At 36.1% G+C, this 19678-nt stretch overlaps 1 protein-coding gene across 2 annotated transcripts in view; it reads right to left on the bottom strand.

Annotated features, from left to right (window-relative positions):
• The window catches only part of rabgap1l (RAB GTPase activating protein 1-like), a 378884-nt gene that overhangs the window by 30583 nt on the left and 328623 nt on the right, over window positions 1–19678 (bottom strand). The window lies entirely within an intron of this gene.

Here is a 19678-nt window from a genome sequence, read left to right as displayed (position 1 = left end):
AAAACACCAACCAAATAAGGATCTTAATGATCAGTTATTGATTAGAAAGACCTTTAGCTAAGAGGGTAAGAGGGATCTTACAAATGGACAAAATGGCTTGGGGCACAGTTTCTGCCTATTAGCATGAGACTAAAGCCTTTCTGAGCAATATGACCTGACCTACTAGAATTACTGGTCAGGAAAAGCAGTACTCAAAGTGCCAATTACTTAACATATGCCAACTGCATACTAAATACTAACTATTGGAAAATTGAATTTGATGAAAGCCACGAAAAGTGCCATCCTGAGTTATACTGTATGCTGACTGGTTTCTATGAGGCCATATAAAAGAAAGTCAGTTTTGGGGGTATTTAACATCTTTACAGGCTGTGCTGTGCAGATTGTGTTCTGGCAGAATCTGACCTATCCAGATAGAAATTATTGTCATCGGGCTTTTTTCAAATCTTCGCATGCAGTGAAAAAACATGCCGTGAGCCTCTAATAGCTGTATGGAAAAAAAACAAGGAGCTTTTGATGATGCATGTGTTGAGGAAACATCCTGCTTCTAATATATAATAAAAGTAGCAGTGCTCCAGCAATACAGACCTCAACCTTTTAAAGAATGTGTATAATGTTTTATTTGATTTGTTATATTGAATTCAGAACATGCTTCGACTCTGGTAGTATTCAGATAACCCCCCAAAATAATTTTGACTAGAGACAGTACAAAAAATATACAACAATAATTAAGTCTTCTATAATTAGGCCTGTCCTCATTTTAAGAATACCCCTTTCTTTTGTAACCTGTGAAAATAAATTCTGGTTTATTTTTTACTACGTCATCATAATTCCAAAGTGTCTGCGGCGTTTACTTACACCAGTGTAAAATGAGTCTTAACTTTGCATGCTTTTGCTTTAGAAAAGGCTCTATGCACAGTATAAACAGAAATAAATAAGTAGGGCCAAGGAAACATTTCAGGCTGATTTTTAACAATCCATATTAATACTGTAAAATGTGTATACAAGTTTTTGCTGCAAAACGAATACAATCAAATATTCAAGATGTACTTTTTTGTCATTTAATCAAATTTTAGAAGATTAATCTGAATTTGAAATACTGTACACAAGAAGTCTTAAATTTAGATTTTGTTCCAATATTTTGGATTTTTTGCATTTTTTTTTATCTTTCACTCACATCCCCAACAAAAAGAAGACAAATGCTCCTTAACTGTACGAGAGTCTAATTATATGAAGTTGTGAATGAATGAGCTGCAGCTTAAGATCCATGTTTTTCTGTAGGATGCTTGAGTTATGAACTTTACATGTAATCTTATCTTAATAATGTAAGAGACATTCTTTCTTATATGAAGTAAACTGTAAACCTACCACAGGCTTTGGCTTAGAGTCAGCCACCATGCTGGCCAAGAAGTCTTCCTCGGAGATCTGATTAATGACGTGGGCATCGTAGGCCACCGTTATGGACACTTCTTCCATCATCCTGGCAAACTTCCTTTAGCAACAAGCAGGTGAAATCCAGAAGGAGACGAGCAACAGGTTTACCAGGCTGTGTATAAGTCACACTGTGGGATCCACCCACCTTAAGGCCTGAGACTAGGCGGAGATGCCAAAGGTGGGAGGTTGGGGGGAGGTGTTTAATGAAAAACAGAAAACACCAGCACCTGCTTCCTGTATTCGAAAGAAGCTGTATTTGGTTTGAAGTCCAGGGACGTACAATCATAAGTCACCCATAATCAGTGCTCGTGCGCGGTTCCACTATGTGCCTGCCAGCTCAGTTTTCTGTCTCAGATTTCCCTTTCTGAAATACACAATTGTCTCCAGAGGTGCAATGTTGCAAAAGCTTGTGAGCTGAGTATTTCACATGAAGCCCTCGGCAACCATTTCCTGGTACAGCAGCATTTCTAAGTCTCACTATCTCAACACATCTCCATGATGTTTAAAAACGATCTGCTTGTTTATAAGTCAGGAGAAGGCACAGTGCAGCCCAAAGATCTTTCCGTTTTCTTTGGTTCCTGTGCTTCAACACTACTTGTACAGATAAGTTAAACAAAAAACCTCAACCTTCTCTTAGAAAACTAAACAAGTAAAGATCTTATGAGCTTTTTTCTTTCTGCAGATTTTAAAACTGTGAAAATTCTAATTCTTTCTAATCTTTATTCACACAAAGACTCTGTTCTGCAGAGCAGGAGCCAGAAAATTCCTGCAGTTGTAAGCTGATTATCATTTAACCTTCTCTTTAATTCAAGGAAATAAGTAAACGAAAAAAAATCCAATAATAACCTCCTGATTATGTTCTTTATACTCAGCAAGAGGATAAAGATAGACCATCCTTCCCCTAAAGTTCCCTGTCCTAGGTTTTTGAGTAACTAACAAAATTGGAGACTTCAACAGTTCATTTGATGTTATAGGTAGAGTGCCATAACAAAAGGGATATTTATTTTTCAATAATCAATAATCAGCTGTAGAACAATCATATATTTTCTAAATCTGCAAATTATTATTTTGAGGATGCAACAGTATACAGGAGATATTCCTCTGAAGATGGCTTCTTACACACCCATTCACAGGAGTTTTAGCTCAGGCTATGCTGTACATCAGTGAAACAATCCTTAATGTTTTTTTATGCACTTATCAGTATAGAGGAGTGAATCCTACAGCTACCTTCATAAATAACCGTAACAGTGATTAAGCTCATAAAGCAGTCATATTGTTTGCATTTTTCACAGGAAATACAACCCAGCATATTCACCCTGAGTTCGCTATCATTCAAAAGTCAGGCAGAAATGACAGATGAACTGAACATTTGCCTTAAACCGGTTCAACACCTGGCAATGCTCTTGTCTTCCACATGCCCATCAACATATTTACTTTTCCTCTGAGATGGCTTATACACATCTATTAGATGCTTTGCAAAAAGTGGTCCTTGATAAAAAACTTTTAATTTTTCATATCTCAGCAAAAAAGGCTTTGTTATTTGAGAATCCATTCAAAAGCACACAGGTATTTCATATAATACTGAAACATGAAGGTGGCAATCCAGTTACATTAAAACCAAGAGTGGGAGGAAAAAGGTTTCATGTTGTCTTCCCTTCTTCGTCTGTGAGAGACTTTGGTAGAGGATCCCAGCAAGAAAACAAATGAAGTACTATTTAAAAAATAGGAGCACGTGATACCATACCACATCCACAACAAAACATAAACACAGATTCGGTGTCTAAACCAACATTGCTCTTACATGTGAAAGACTTACTAACCAGCAATGCTGCAGACAGAAAAAGAGAAAAACAAGCTTCTGTAATTGGAAAAAAAGACCACTCCGTACAAAGCAGGTATATGCATAGGCAGTGAAACCCCGTTAGAAAAAAGAAGAAAGATACGTTTTCTTCTTTGTGCTAGCATTGGGAATGCATACTTGTAGGCAGGCACATACGAGCAGGGCGTCTGTGAGGCGCTGAGAGCTTCTTTGTGCTCAGAACGAAAGCAGGCATTTCAGGCAGGAGAACAGCCCATGTGTGAATTATAATTCTCCCTTGATGACTGAGGCTCTGGTCCTTCTATACACCTGCTGAAGTCTGCTGTCCAGGTAGTTTTCCCACACCTCAACCTCTCTCCATTGCTCCTCCTTTCTCTTACAAACTCCCTTTTTCTCCCTGCACCTTTCTCACTTTAAAGGCTTGTTTCACACATTCAGGAAGCAACAGCCTTTGACAGCCCACATTTCTTGCAAATAGACTTCAGACACCACCCCCTTGTAAAAAAAAACTAGGCGGAAACCACTCAAAATGTTTGCTCACAGATAAAGACTAGCATTTAATTTACTGCTTGATGGCCTGTTTCAAAATACAACCTCTTCAGTAACTGGTACAACTTCAACAGCTAAACCCCATCTAAAGACCCTTACTGTCTCCCTTGTGTCTGTTTTATCGTAGTTGTGTATGTCAGGGGTGGGATCAATTGCAGCATGCTAGCTATACAAATAAATGTTATTTTTTTCTGGACCAGTTATACCTGCAAGGGAGCTCTTAGATGAGAGGGAAAGGTCTGTGCTGCCTGTCATAGGACTTCACCTCTTTAATAAATCAGGACTATCATACAGCGATGTTTATGTTTTACAAACGTTTATTGAGTGTAGAATACTGGTGCACACTATCAAAGAACTTGTGGAATTATTTTTATTCTGTCCACACCCTGTGCGGGAACCTGTCATGCTGAAAGCTCTCATTGTAAAGTGAGAAGATGTTACTGAGAAAATACCAGAGGGCAGGTTTGGGTCCAGAAGTAACATTTAAGTTATGATAAAAGAGAACAAATTGCAGGAACCACCTAAAAGTCCATTTCAAACTTAAAACGTTTAAACTGTTTTAATTTTCATCTAACATTCTTACTGCACTGAACTTAAATTTTAAAAATCATAAATGAAAAATAATATACATAGCTAGTGACACTTAAACTGTGCAAGCCTAAATGTAGTAGATCATCAATCTACTAAATGTCCAATATGAACAGAAGAGATTTTTTGTTGTACTTTACCTTGCAGAGCCACTCTGGCTGTAGAGGTATAGTAGTGTAAGTGAATTTCATGCCAAGGCGTTCGAATTGATAAAGAGCCTACTTAGTGACAAACCCACTCAACTCAGTCATAACTAGCTAGATCAGTGGTTCACAAATTTTTTGGACAAAGAACCACCCCTGATCAAACCAAAGCATCCAAGTACCACCTACAAGTCATCTTCTCATAGGAACCACAGAAAATCTCAATGACCAGCATGACCGTGCGCGTACACACACACACATAATAAAAATAATAATAATTAATAATACACTTTATTTGATATAACGCCTTTAAAGGTGGCTCCTCAAAGTGCTTTACAGAATGACAACAGGAACAACAACAATTAAAAATAAACAATAAAAAAGCACTATTTCAGTGAGAGGGGTGAGCCTGTTTAATCGAGCCTTTAGTCGAACAGATTTTAATTTGTCAGGCATTTTCTTGCCAAGGCCTCACGGTGGATGCTGCAGTGCGTCCACTTCATATCTGGAGCAACCTCTCTAATTCGTGCAACTACACTGCTGTGTCGGATTGTCATCACTCTAGCACCGTGAAACTTCGACACATTTTATCCAGTCGATGCCATTCTCTTCGATAAATTCATCCAGAAGCTGAAACGTGCTCTCCTGTAGTTCTTGTTGGTAGCGGCTTACAGAACAGAAAGTCCTCATGGGACATACCCTCAAACTCGTATCTAACGTAAACGAGCAAATTGGCCAAATCAAAGGCATCTACAGACTCATCTAATTGCAGTGAAAAGCATCTGCTCATCTTAACGCGCTCTGTCAGCATACTTTTGACATCATCTGCCATATCAATAATTCTATGAGTGACTGTGTTTTTCGACTGGGGAAGCAGGTTGAGGTGTTTAACAGCTTTTTCTCCACACATTATTCACAAATAGCGTGGGGCTTACCTGCTTAAGCAATCCGCAAGTTTGCATTTTTCCCCATTTCCGTTTCAGGAGTACATCTCAGAAGTTAAAAGATGATTTTATTTAATGCGCATGGGAGAGAAACATAGAGACGCTTGTGTTTTTTTTCTCAAAATTAACATAGGACAGTCCTTAAATATTTTTTTTATCTATCACGCTTTCCTGTGCTCACAAGACTGCCAGTGTTCCAAAACCATGCACATTCTCCTACCTTCCTATTTGCTGGAGATAACTTTTTTTAAATGCAACTGGCCACTTACAGGTACGTTTGTAGTACGCATTTCTATACAATGTTATAGAATTACATAGTAGTTCTTGGGTCCACTCAAGTATTACCGTGCACTGTATTGCAGTACGTAGGCTGCGTATTTGACACATAAACTAATTTTATTAAAATAGCAAATATGAAAACCCGTCCCAATTTTTCATTGCACACAACAAATTTTCAGGGTCATCTGGCATACCACCTGGGGGCACTCCGCGTATCATAGTTTGAGAACCACGGAGCTAGATACGTAAATATAAAATAAGTGGGAACCAGATAGGTCTTCAACTTAAGAGACCAGAATTTCCCACATTAATAAGAATGGAATTTCAAGACAGCCAACAGCTAATGTGTTTCCCATCACTGGTCTAATAAAAAAGGAGAAAAAAAAGAAAAATGGGAGTGACAGTAGAGGAGGAGAGATATGACAACAGGGCAGAAAGCAAATTGAATCTTTACAGTTTAATCGGGAATAGGTTAACCTAACATATAGAAATTCTAAATACAGATATTTTCAACACTATCGTTTTAAAAAAATAACAAACCAGATGTGAACTATGGGCTGATGATAACTGAAATAAGACACTTAGGGACTTAAGAAAGGAGGTCACAATGCACACTGTGAAAACAGCTGCTATTGCCAGACAACAACACTTCAAACAGTTACTGGAGTCAACAACACTCCAGAAGAAACCCAAAAGAGCACCTTCTTACCTGAGACAGAGCATTTGATTCAAGACAAAAATATACACAAAAATGCCTCACTTCAAAATGCCACTGCCATTTGTCATTATCATCAATAAATGTAATGAAAACTTTTTAAAACATCTCAGACTAGCGCTAAACCTCTATTCAGTCTAATCGTACAAGTAAGAATCTAGAAAACTAGAATTTCTACTGAGATAATACAACATTGTTCAGCATAAAAAGGAGTAAGAAGTAAGAATAAACAAAGGCCAGTGATAAAAAAATGTTGAAATGCATCACAGAGTAACAGTGACAATGTTTAAGTAACAACCTCTTTGCTGGTAAGGCATACAGTATAGTCTCTCTATCTATTATACTGTAAAGACCTTGAAAAATGAACTGCTATGACATGGGATATACAAAAAAATATCTTACAGTACCTTCCGAAAGACACATTTTGTAAAAATATCCCTTTGAATGGTGATGTTTTTATGGGAAGCAAATGAACAATAAAAAGAGCTTATGTTGTCATGACAACCTTTCAGTCATTAGCCAGCAATCATTCAAAACTATACAGAAAAATAAACCTAAACTTCACCATTCCAACACTGAGCTTCCTGGAGTAAAGAACTCACATACAGTAAATACAAGTAAGCCCCCCAGCTTTTGTGATTTATATACTGTATAGCAGGTGTGACTTAAATCAGACGGTACACATTTAGGTCTTTGGACATAGGTCCCGTTGCTGCTCCAATGACACATTAGAAAAGAGAAGAGACATGTATTGGAGGCATTCGAGGATAGGGACTATTGAGACAGTCCTAGTGAAGAAGCTATTGTTTACGAACACTCAAACTTTTTATCTTTAAACTTTGATTGCCTATTTCCAGGGAAACAAGAAAACAAAGCAAATAAGTCTGGTCTGTTGCTTGTTCCGGTAGGATGCTTGAAGATAAATAGCTCCAAAGATTTCTTGAAAGAAGTCAAGGTATCAGATTCAACAGAGTAAACTTCTCCACACAGAATCCTTTATATAAAAAAGTGCTTTTCATTGTTGGTTTTAAAGGTACTTCCCCCACTTCTCTGTATTTTTAATTTGTGTCTTCTGGTTCATGTTTCACGGTTGTTTCTTAAGATGTCCACTGTTTTAATGTCAATGCCTTGCCTATCCTAGGATAAAATGGTTCAGTTATTTTAGTCAGTCAGTATAGGCAATTCTTTAAGCAGCTGGAATGTGTCTGGTTGCTCTTCTTTGTATTGAATCCAGACCAATACATTTTTTGTAATATGGTTAACAAAACTGCAAACAATATTGCAAATGAAGTTCAAAACCAAACTCTACCTGTAATGCTCAGCACAAACAAAACACCTGCTGGGCACACAGTGCCTGAACTCACATGCAGGTGTGGATTAGGGTTATTAACTTCTATTTTGTACAGCAATACTGCCAAGGTGCAGTCTTAGCACTTTCACAATGAACAAATATGCAGCTGCTGTGTTGATGTCTGTGGTTTCATAATAAATTGATTATGCATATTTCTATATTCATGGCATAATTTGTCTTACATATTTTAAATAACATTGTTAGACTAAATACTATCTACGGCAGCCTCCTGTTAACACAAGAAAAAAATGAGTCATCATAATATCAGTTGAATCAACAATATTGCTCCCAATCTGGACGCTTATCTCCTAATTAGGACTTCATAAACTCCTACATGTACGTAGGACTTTTGATACTACTCTTGTATATAGCAGGCTTTATCAAGCACCTGTTTGTCCCGCCGATTAAGTAGCATAAACCTTTGCAAGAGATCACTTTTCAAAATTATTTTACATACAAATGGAATTGCTACTGCTCCAAACAACTGTAATGTCCACATTTTCAACTAAATATGTCATGCATTAGTACAGTGTAACCCACAACCATAACATATTAGGTATCACTAAACAAAAAAGGTGGTGTATCTCTTTAAGAGAAATGTGCTTTATTTAGTTGGTTGCCCTGGTTTTCAGCTGCAATATATTTTGAGACTGCCGAAATGGGCATCAGAAATACTCTAATATGGGAGCACATTCGACAGAGTAAGATATAGTTCTTGGCAGGTTGCAGCAAATTTCCTTTGTGAAACCCCCAGCTTTGCTTTCATCAATTGCAAAAACCTTGGGATCACTGTTGTTTTATGCTGGTGTCCCTGCCACCCCAAATATAAAGTCTTGGATATGCAACTGCTGACAGTGGCTTTAATGAGCCATCAGAATAACCAGTTTCTGTGTTGATTTACATGATAAAAACACCTTAGCAATGTTCTGGGCGTGGGGGAAAATAAAATGATACGATAATGATCGCATTACAATAAATCAAATACGCATTTTTATATATTCATGGCAACATTTTACTTATTTTAAGTAACATTGTCACTTAAACAAGCATTATAGAAATTAATGTAATTAATTCAAATTATTTTAATGTGTACGTAAACAAGAAAAGAACACATTGTGTCCTCAACAGACTACACAATTTATATACAAAATATTTTTATATATCTGGCTGAGTAATCTTGCTCTGTGAAACAGCCCCAGGGATTTGCTACAGTAACTGTACTCCATGTTTCATTGCTACTTTTATTATTTATATTTAATTTAATATTTAACATACTGTGATGTATGAAAATGTCAATATAGTATACCTGTACCTCTTTTTACAAATGTTAGGGTCCATAAACTTCATCTTCGCTCTCTACATTTGGCGGTGGTTTCTAAATGTTCCTCATATTGCTTCTTCGTAGTTTTTATGTTTGATTTTGTTACTCAAAATGTGAGTATAAATTCACATGCTTCACACTATTGAATTTTGATAAAAAGAACATTCGTAAAAAGAGGTATGGGTGTGTACATACTATTGATTGTGTTTTATTATTAGAGAAAGAAGCATTATACATTATACATTTTGTAATATATAAATATATTACATATAATATAGACAACCAATGATTAAAATTATTGATGTTATAATTGTTTTCCGAGGAAGTGAAACCAATCAGACCAATCATGTTTTGAAATCAAACAATATGAATAAAAAATGAAAACGTGCATGAATTTAGTGAGAAATACACTAATATTTATATAGTGCAGACTTGTTTTAACTTCTTGTATTAACTATTAAATTAGTAATGAAAACTGAAAACATCAGCATTATATTTGTGACACAACAATTACGCTAGTCATGTTATACTCATACACAGCGCTTTACGTGGAGGTGAAAGCGGCGCACAACAGCTCTACGTGGTGGAACCATCCCGCACTTTGTGGAATTTTCCATTTGTGGCGTGTCATGTCAGCATTCAAAAAACTTTCACATTTTGGAGGTTTTCGGATTTTGGAATTTTGGATAAAGGATTTTCAACCTGTAATTCTGTATACCGTAATAAAAAACTGAAAACATTCTGATAGTTTTACTGTACAGTATATTTAGAACAGGAGAGTACTAATGGGTAAATAAACATTTACTTTTTCTTATTAAAAAAGTATTGTGTGACAGTTACACATCCCCAGCGCTACATAAAGGATTCACTGTGCCATCTGACAGTTTTAAAGAGTAGTGCAGTCCTGCATCAGCTTATTTGAAAAAATAAAAAATGGTACTTTTTGGCATACTGCGGCAGTTAAAAATTAATAATTCCTTACACTTATATGGAGCATTTCTGAACACTCCACTCAAAGCGCTTTACAGGTTATGGGGACTCCCCTCCACCACCACCAATGATGCACCTGGATGATGCAACAGCAGCCATAGTGCACACAGTACACTCACCACACACCAGCTATCAGTGGGGAGGAGAACAGAGTGATAAAGCTAATGCATAGATGGGGATTAGTAGGAGGCCATTGGTAAAAAACCAATGGGAAATTTGGCTAGGATATCAGGGTAACACATTAATACCCTGAGAAATGCTCTAGGATGTCCACAGGAAGTCAGGACCTTGGTTTTATGTCACATCTAAAATATGGCATCTTTTTACAGTTTAGTGGCTATTTAGTCACTATACTGGGGCATTAGGAGCCACACAGACTGCAGGGTGAGCACCCCCTACTGGTCCCATTAACACTTCTTCCAGCAGCAACCTTTGTTTTTCCCAGGAGGTCTTCCTTCCAACCCACACCTGCAGGATGATCTCGCTGCTGGCAATTGTTGACAGTTGTTGCTGTACGCTGCATGAAACATCATGTATGCAAATACTTTTATTGCTTTTATTGCTACACTGTCTAAATGAGGACACAGATAAATCTACACTCAAATCCCTTCTGCCACAGCGCAGAAGCACCCATGCAAAGTGTATTACCAGTACCATGTACTCACTTTTAGGATTAATCTGTTATGTGCATAATATCTCCAAACTGGTGCCATTCTGTTCTCTGCTTGATTTTAGGTCATTCCTGCTCCATCCTACTTTTAATTGTAAGTGAAATTAAAACCAACCAAACCAACAATCTTCTTCTTCTGCAAATAAAAGTTAATTTCATTGTGTTAGTCTGTACCAGAATACCTGAATTGGGAGGCTTGTAGCACATCCTTGAGCTCTTTTCATGTTTTTTTAAGACATCTGACCCACACAGACCCATGATTTTCAATTTTTTTAATGTGTCTGACCTACTGTATACAGATGGATGGAGTCCTCTACATTAAGCTCCTGTGCCTGACTGCTCTTTTTAATATGTAGTGCTACACCTTCATCTCTCTCATCTTTCCTGCTAGTGCAGTAGCTTCTGATTATTTTATTGTATTCGTAATACTCATAAAAATCTGAGAGACTGGATGACAAAGGAGATATGTGCAATTGATAATTACTTTCTTTTACACTTTTATTTGGTTTTGATACTTTAAAATACTGCATTGTTTCACTTTAAGTATGTACATTGGTTTCATTGTACTGAATGAATGAACTGTTAGGACCCCTTTCCTGAATATATCGTTTTTTGTTGTATTGTGTGTGGCAATGTCCTTATTTACAGCAACACTATTGACAAAACTATTGATACACTAATTACACTTTCAATGACAGTAAGACTGGAAGGTAGAGAAACATGCACACATTGAAGATGATATTTAATATTAAGTAAGGTGCTGTTTACATACTGGGAAAGAGAGTTTCTCATTTACAGAAACTGATTTACTGTGTTGTATTTTGAGCCATATGGGAAATACTTTGAATTTCTTAGGGGATTTTGCACTAGTAATGTGTTATTTTGCAAACTGAAATAGAGTCGTGTAATATGTGTACAATGTTTTGACACTGTCAGGACCGCTTCAGGAATTTCTTCTAAGCAATTGAGAAAAGCTGTAAAATGCATTGTATTGCTACATTGGCACATGTATTGCTTTCTATTAATATATTAATATCTACAAGTTTAACATAAGATGATGGTTTTTACAAATATTAATTACCCTTACCCATTTCATAGCATTGTTCACAGAGGAGAGCAAGCAGCCTCTGAGAGTAGATAAATGCTTACAAAAACTGTATCAGAAAAGCATAAAAAAAGTCCATTTATATTAGAGTGTAAAATCTTGAAACACAAAAACATTATGTAAGCCTGTGCAATTAACTATTAATACATTTTTCTTAATACTGTATTTAGATACAGATTCTCATTAGCACCTCCGTTTCTAATTAGCGTAGACATTGAAACTCTCCTTTATTTTGGAAATAAAATGTAATTTATTGGAACTTAATCTCAGAGAAAAGATTAATACAACTTGACATAAAAGATAAAGACGTGCATTTTAAACAAATTTCTTTTAAAAGTCAAGGCTTCAAAATAAAATCTTATTTTATAAAAAAGGTGAAACAATATTTGCCAAGTTAAAACATATCTGCCCACATATTGGGAGATGTGATTCTTAATGAGTGCATTATCTAAAGGAGTCATATGAAAATTAAAAGGTGTATCAAGGTCTTCTTTCTAAAATAAGTTCACGGGTGCATGGTTTTAGCATACTTTATTATACTGTTTTCTTAGCGTAATTTATCATTAAAGCACAATTTATCATACTGTTGCCATGTCTATACCATGAAGATGCTTAATCCCTGACTATTGAGTAATTTGTAACAGTTTTGCAGTGGAGCAGCAATGAATAAAGATAAAGTCCAGATAATGTCTGTCAAACTTTACAGGGATCGTAACCTGAAAAAAAAACTGTTTTATATGACTCTTGCAAAAAGCAAGTTTCCCTGTGGACGAGTCTTGTAGATGACCTTTGCAGAGAACCCTGAAGGAGACTGGCAGGAAATTTACAAAAATACTAAATGATTTCATTTCTGTTGTTTTAGGCACAGTAATCTAACCTCTTCTTTGATTAAAAATGCCCAACCCTGCATCCAACCCACAGAGCAACACTGTTTGCTCAGTGCTGTTTCCTGGCTTCATGTTCCCTGCACTACAGCCTACTGCCCATTAAGCTGTACACTGGGAATAGAAATATCAAATGCCATCTCCTTTTCTGTTCTCAAAAAGCCATTATGAGTCTCTCATTATCACAGAAGAGTGGTTTCACAAAACCCCTTATTCATTCCCTGTGAACAACAACATACAAGTTTGAAAACCAGCTACCTGACCCAATGATAAATGTCCAGCTATCATTGCTGGTTTCTTGAAGCCTCTTCTCTCTTTATGCACATTGCTGCCGGTTTAAGCTATAAGACATTCTGTTCATTTTCCTTTTTACTAACCGTCTGAAGTGGCTGATCAGAGCAAAACACTGGTCAGTATGAACAATACTAATGAATATTGTAAGTTAATGATGCAGTTATTAATGAATAGACTGTAAGTCAATTTTTCTAACTAATGACTTAGACTAAGGAATGTAGAATTGGGTATCCTTAAAATAATCAGGAACAGTTTGAATTCTAAATAGTTGGCTATTTTGGATTAATCGATAAAAAAAGTACAACAGAAAACTGCAATTAAGGAGATTTTTGTGTCTTAAGTGTGACACACCTAGTGATGAGTATTTACTGTAGAGCATTTTTTAAAAATCCTTTGACTACATTTCTTTTATTGTTATTACACAACTCTTGCACTGTCAATAGCCTGCATAATTACTTCCCTTTTCCGGATATTGCTAAAACTGAGAAACATAAATTTGTAAATTATTGACACTGAGGAACTGCAAGAGTTGGGTCTGTCTCATAAAGGCGAGAGATTAATCTCTCCTCCCTCATGGTAGTTCTTCCCCTGAGCTACTATGGCTTGAAAATCCTTTTTCTGAGAAACTGACACATCTGATACATTATAGAGCCTATCTTTGAATAAGATTCCAAAGCAACAGAGGAGACAGTACCTCAAAAGTTCTTCATTCAGGTGTATTATTTCCCAAAAAAGATACTAAAGAGATAGGTAGTATAAGCTACCCTTCCCAAAAGATAAAATGAATCTCTTCTCAAACTGAAGGAAGGCTAACATTGACTTCTCTTTACCATCAGCAGGTGCTGATATCCATCTTGTGAGGGTTTGCAATTATTAAACATGGGACAGATTTTCCCTGGCTTCAAACACAGCACGTTCCACACATGCTTTTCGTTTGCCCTTAGGGCCATTCGAATACAGCACAGGGAATGTCAGTCATAATAAAAGGTCAATATGTTGTTTTCTATTTTAAGTACTCTGCAATACACCCAAACCTTCTTATCACATTTGTAAGGGAGTGACTTAACTTTGTATTTCCAGTCAAACCGGTTATCCAGTGCCGTAAGAAGTAACCTTCCAGTAATGGAGCCTTGATAACTTAACAGCAGTTACTTCATTGTCCCTACCTCCCTCTGCAAATCAATATGCTTTCTTTCAGGTGCAACTAGGAATGTTAATGCTGTATTCAATCTTTTGGCTTGCTAAGACCTCTGATTCTCATCACTGCCTGACAGTCGAATTGCTATGCATAGTGCTTAATCCCATCAAGGACACTGTTTCAAGGTGCAGGGATCCAGTTATAAAATACAGTGTTCACTACAGTACAGAGTGTCACAAGGATCTCTAAGATGCTGTGTGCTGATGGCAGAAAAAAAATGAAATCGGAAATGGCTGTTCCAAAGCAAAGGGAAAAACAGTAAAATGAAATATATGTTTGTGCAGTACATTGTAATTTAACTGGTAGAATTGTAACTATAAAATATTATGCCTGCCTGTACAGTATGTAACCACTTTTAAAAAACACAGATGAAAAAAACCTACATTCTTTCCACATTTCATAAAATAAATTGAACATTCTGCATTACAGTGATTTATAATGTGTTACTAACAGGTGAAGAAAGAATAATCTGGATATTAACTCCAATGCAGATGTACAGAATCCATTTTCCTTTACAAATTACCTCCAATACCATCCAGATAATAATAAATACCAAAATAAGTAGCTGCAAAATATTAAAAATCACAACCAAAACTTATTCTGTTCATGTAAGGAGCTCTAAGACTTGATGAAGCTTTAAAGATCAATATTTGAATAGCCTTTTAGACTGTACCATGTGCCTGGGTGTTATAAGGCTAGGTATTCTTGTGCAAAGAACACATTTTCTCGTTCATTTTGACTCAACTTTTATCAGAAATGCTTATGGTTACATTTTGACTAGTGCATTCAAAATCTTAAGAATAAATTCTTCATAAGATTAAAGTTAAGTTAAGCTAGTCAACACAGGCAAAACGTACCAAACATTATATATACGAAGAGGAAATCTAATATACTCAGAGGTGACAGGTCTCCCTCTAAACAGGTGGCTTGTGAGGCCTGAGCACATGAAATTCACAATTCACAATAAAACCAAGGGATTCATGGTAGACTTACTGTACATTGATCACCTTTGCAGTGTTAAAGCACCACATACTGTACAAGAAGCTTATAAGTTATAATAAAAACCAGAGTGATTAAATAGAGTTGCTTTTACTTTATTTGGATCTGAAAATTTATAGAAAGGTTTTTAGTTTGATTCAATGTTTTAAAACCATTTTATATTACGGCATATCCCATATTATATATTGTCAGGTGAGATATTCAATTCAACCATTCTCCATCCCCCATAACTACAGTATACTGATCATCAATGAAATTACACAGGAGCCAGTCTGAATTCCTTGAAGCAGAAGTAATGTTTCAAACTGTATAACAGGTTCTGAGTGATTTTGATAAACACTGAACTATTTGGTTTAAAGTCATGCAGTCACCTTTGAGAAGCATTTCTCTGTTGCTGTTCATTTTATTTATTTGAAATTCATAGATGAGAGCAAAGAACAAATAATAGAGATACAGAAATCAACTTCATTAAAGTGCTGGCAATAATTCAGAACCAGCTCTATTACTGAGAACGTATTGCAGAATCATTTAGGGATTTTGAAGTTGGATGCTTTGTTATATAAGTAGGCATATTTTCCTACTTTCCAGAGATTCCATTTGTAGAGAGATTCTGGAAATGGGATGACCGAAATTGCTTTTAACATCAACCTTCAATTTATTTGTCTTTGACCATTTTCCTAATGATGGGACATCTCTTCAAATGTATTCTGACCTATTTTGTTACTGAAATGAACAGAAAACTGAATTAAACCAAAATTTAAGTCTACCCTGAATTCACTATTTCCGTTTGTTCTTCAGTTTAACCAAAATAATCCCACCAAGCCAAACATTGATTTTATTATCCAATATGATATTCTGAAATGTTTTAATGAAGTTTTAAGATGCAGTGTAAATAAGGTGAAAATCTGAATTCATGTTCACAGACAGAATAGGCTTTTAAAAATAATTAACCATCAATGTGCATGTTAAGCATTATCCCAATGCTGAGATACATACTGTATTAGTGCTTAAAGTGTAATAGAGTGTTAGTGAGTGCAGTAAACATGTAATATTGACCAGCTGTTCCCATTAGTTATCAGATCAATTATTTATAAAATATTAACAAAAGCTATTTACAGTACTCACTTCATTATATTCGTAATGGTAAGAAATTGGACAAAATCGTAAGCATGCTTATTTACTAAGAAAAAGCTTAGAAACCTTAGTCAATGTTCCTCTGTATTAGCCTCTGTATATCTGGATGGCCTAGTCAGTTTTCTGTTTTTTTTTACAAACTCTAATTAACATAATTGGTGTAATTATTTAATTAACTGTGTATCTTTAATATGTCTAACCAGACTTTATCTTTAAATGATATGAATGTTTTGTATAATCAGCTGTGAAGGACTTTAGGAAATATCCTATGTATAAATAAGAAAAAGGGAATAAGCTGGAAAAAACAAAGACATTATGTTCTCCAGAAAATGTTGGAGATCACTACTCTGTATCACAGGTGCACAACTCCAGCCCTCCTGGCCAGAATCAAGTAAATTTACAAAGTCTCCATAAATCAACCATAGCTGCTGACCTTTGAAAAATGTTAACAGGTCCATTTAAGCTCAGTTAGGTCATTAAGTGCAAAAGAGGTGAAACATAAAGAAGAGTGAAATTTTGGAACTCTAGGACTGGACTTGCACACCAGTTCTACATGGGCAGTGCGGAAGCTCTGTGGCTAAGGATCTGTGGCTACGGCTGGAAGGTGGCCACGGACAGCAGAGGAATCCTTCTCCATTGGGCCCCTGAGCAAGGCCCTTAACCCCAACTGCTCCAGGGGCACGGTAATAATAATAATAATAATAATAATAATAATATATTAATATATGCAACGGCAGCCATAATGCGCCAGAACGCTCACCATACATCAGCTATCAGTGGGGAGGAGAGCAGAGTAATGTAACCAATTCATAGATGGGGATTATTAGGAGGCCATGATTGGTAAGGGCTAATGGGAAATTTGGCCAGGACGCCGGGGTTACACCACTACTCTTTTCGATAAACGCCCTGGGATTTTGTAATGACCACAGAGAGTCAGGACCTCGGTTTTACATCTCATCTGAAGGATGGCGCCTGTTCACAGTATAGTGTCCATGTCAGTATACTGGGGTATTAGGACCCACATGGACCGCAGGGTGAGTGCCCCCTGCTGGCCCCACTAACACCTCTTCCAGCTGCAACCTTAGTTTTTCCCAGGAGGTCCCCCATCCAGGTACTGACCAGGCTCACACCCACTTAGCTTCAGTGGGTTGCCAGTTGTGAGCAGTATAAACGGCTGACCCTGCGCTCTTACCCTAAGCTTCTCTCCCTGTCTGTGTGTCTGATGGAGAGCACAGTTGGGGTATGCGAAAAAAGACAAATACCTACAGTAATAAAAGAAATTGTATATGGCCAATAAAGTGGTCATATCTTATTTGAATTATAATACACCTGAAGAAGGCTCCATAGCCAAAACGTTGTGTTACCTTTCTTCTCTTTTCAGCATGGAATAAACCTATCACTTGTTCCTTTGCAAATAACCAACAACCAATAACAAATAACAATACTCAGTTTGTTTGAATTCAATTTCCAAATTAATACAATTTCCTTCAAAGGCAATTTTAAAACTTAAAATTAAAAAAAGGAGTTATATGGTCAATTATATGGTCACACAGGTGTAAAGATAGTGCCCTACTGATTTAATAGCTGTAGCTAGCAAGTGGGATTCCACTACTTCTTAATCAAAATGTGTTCTTTACATAAGGGAGAAAAAATCTGGTCAACATGGTACATGCTGTGTTCAGTAATAATATCTTAATCAGCAAAGACTAATTTAATATCCTTTTTTCATTTTAAAGAAGGTGCCACAGAGCTCAGTGTGCTCCAGTTCATTTAAAAAATGTAATCTTCATCTCATTAAAACATTTCAGGAATTAAACCAGGGCTAATCCCTGTACAAAGATTATGCATAGAGAGGGATGCTGGAGGGATAGGATTTATTAATAACATAAACAAGCTGAAACATGGATAAACAATATATAGTAGCTTATTTTCCACACATCAGTAGCTATCAAAAAATCCACAAGAGCAGCCTAAGAAAAATACATTCAGCTGATGGTCTTGTGTGTATACAGTACATATAATAGGATAATGTACAGTCATCTAACTCAGACTGTATGTATATTACTGTGAAACATTAAGCATATGATTACATTTTTGTATTGTCATTTTTTACTGCTCATCACATCAGACACTATCAATGCCATCTCCTATTTATGAATGTTATACATGTACCAGTGCTTTACTTCCCATCACAGAATAACCATTATTTATGTAAAGTATACCCTAGGTTTCATATATGTCTTGTTATCCCTAAATCTAAAGCACTGTCTAGAAAAGCATCAGTAGATTAAATTGGTCTATTGGGCCAAAATAAGGCTTAACCATTTAGTTCATTGGACTTTTAGACATCATAATTGAGTATTATGTCTCTGTCCATGTTGTACCTTTCACAAATAGGAAAATTAATATCCAACATTTGCTGCCTGCTTCAGTCATATTGAATTAATTGGAACAATTGGAGGTACAGAAATTATCTTAAATATCTGAAAACACTGAAGCACACACATATTTAAACATTAGTTAAGAATTTGAAGCATGTATGTTTTCAACTAAGAGAGAGCAAGCTGCACAGTAATTATTTGGACTATGTTAATGAGGTGGGGTTAAGTTAAATTCATCAAGAAGAATTATGCATTGATTTTTCCTGTTTTATAGGTGTCAGATTATTCCAATAATACAATTGTGAGAAAAAGTTTGTGGACACTTTGGAATTATCTGGATTTCTGCATGAATGGCTCTTAATACTGTATGGGATCTGATCTTCATCTAAGTCATAATAATAAATAAAGACAGTCTTATTTAACAAACAACACACACAATATTTAACATTGCCATTTCTTTATTGAACAAATGGTTTAAACAATCAAAGTCATTGATGGATAAAGTATGTGAACCCTTATATTTAGTAATGAGTGGAACCGCATTTATTGGCAATAACCTCAACCAAATGTTTTCTGTAGCTGCTGATCAGACCCGCGCAGCGGTTAGGAGGTATTGTGGCTCATTTCTCTATACAAAACTGTTTCAGTTCATGTATATTTTTGGGATGTCTTGCATGAATGGCCTGCTTCAGATCATGCCAAAGCATTTCAATGGGACTGAGGTTAGGACTCTAAAATACAGAATGTCTTCTGTTTAAGCCACTCTGTTGTTGATTTACTCCTGTGTTTTGGATCATTGTCTTGTTATATGACCCAACTTCTTTTGAGTTTTTGATCATATACTCCCTGAAATTCTGCTGTAGAATTTCCTGATACATCTTGG

This window comes from Lepisosteus oculatus, chromosome 9 (genome assembly GCF_040954835.1).
Source record: "Lepisosteus oculatus isolate fLepOcu1 chromosome 9, fLepOcu1.hap2, whole genome shotgun sequence".
Lineage (NCBI taxonomy): Eukaryota > Metazoa > Chordata > Actinopteri > Semionotiformes > Lepisosteidae > Lepisosteus > Lepisosteus oculatus.
This window is presented reverse-complemented; position numbering and strand designations above follow the sequence as displayed.